This window comes from Crocuta crocuta, unplaced genomic scaffold (assembly GCF_008692635.1).
Source record: "Crocuta crocuta isolate KB4526 unplaced genomic scaffold, BGI_CrCroc_1.0 scaffold336, whole genome shotgun sequence".
Taxonomy (NCBI): Eukaryota; Metazoa; Chordata; class Mammalia; order Carnivora; family Hyaenidae; genus Crocuta; species Crocuta crocuta.
The window spans coordinates 175,892-177,030 of NW_027527943.1; the positions used below are offsets into that span (position 1 = coordinate 175,892).

The 1,139-nt window shown below is 55.5% G+C and overlaps 1 non-coding gene across 1 annotated transcript; it reads left to right on the forward strand.

Annotated features, from left to right (window-relative positions):
• Positions 1 to 696: 696 nt before the first annotated feature.
• Positions 697 to 768, forward strand: TRNAA-AGC (transfer RNA alanine (anticodon AGC)). Its single transcript has one exon. It is a non-coding gene; the product is annotated as a tRNA-Ala (tRNA).
• Positions 769 to 1,139: the final 371 nt, after the last annotated feature.

The window sequence follows — 1,139 nt, forward strand, 5'->3', positions numbered from 1 at the left end:
TTTTGGTGCAAACCGAAAAAGCTTGTGGTGAAATGAACACTTTATGTAAAGAATAGGAAGTTTTTCTTCTTTTTCTATGCTTTGATTAATCTAAGTAGCATCATGACTTTCTGATATTTAACAGTTTGGTAGAATTTGCTTGTGAAAGTATTTTTGCCTGGTGCCCTTTCTGGGGGTATGCCTGTTCAACTGCTTTCTGCTTTTCTAGAGTAATGGCTTGTTTACGTCCTGTCTCTATAAGGATTAACTTGGATACGGTGTTACCAAACCCACTTCATCTAAGTTTTGAAATCATTTGCTGAGCTGTGCTACGATGCTTCTCACGACCCTTTAAAAGCTCTTTTGTTTTGATGGTGACTTCCTGCGGCCCTGATTTTATGTACCGGCACTTACTTTCTCTTAATCAGGTTAGCCGGAAGTTTATTCTGTTGCCATTTCGAATATCTAGGTTCTTTAGTAGTTCCACTTTTAAAAAAGTTATTTTTTGCGTTCGTCTTTCTCAGCACTCCCTCCTTTCCGTTCCCCGCGGCCCTCCGGCTTCGGATCCGAGGAGCTGCGGCGCCACCCCTCNAGCGAGACGCCGGCTCCTCCGGCGCCGAGCTTTCCGAGCCGCCGCGCGGGGCGTCGCCCGCGGGAAGCCCGTCGCCAGCGCCCGCCCTGCCCTTGAATAGCCTCCCGGGAGTACGGCCTTCCCGCGGGGGTGTAGCTCAGTGGTAGAGCGCGTGCTTAGCATGCACGAGGCCCCGGGTTCAATCCCCGGCACCTCCACTTTTGCTTCGGGTCCTCCCCCCAGACTGGGTCGGGGCGGCGCAGGCAGGGGGAGCTGCCGCCCCGCTTCTGTCTTGCAGCATTAGTCACAGGGCAGGAAAGGAGAGGGGAGGACGGAGGGGCCGACCGGGAGAACGCGGGCTCCCACGCCTGCTTCCCGCTCCTCTGCTTCCGGCCGCGCCCGCAGCCCCGGCGACCCGGCCCGAGGCAGGTGCTCCCGCGTCAGTGCGGTCCTCGCACCACGCGTGGTGGCCCTTGCGAGCTGATGAGAAACGCAGAACTTCTGCCCCCGGCGCAGACCCGTTCAACCACAACCTCGATCCCTAACTGATTCCTTTTGCACACGAAGCTTTGGGAAGCGCTTGGTTTGG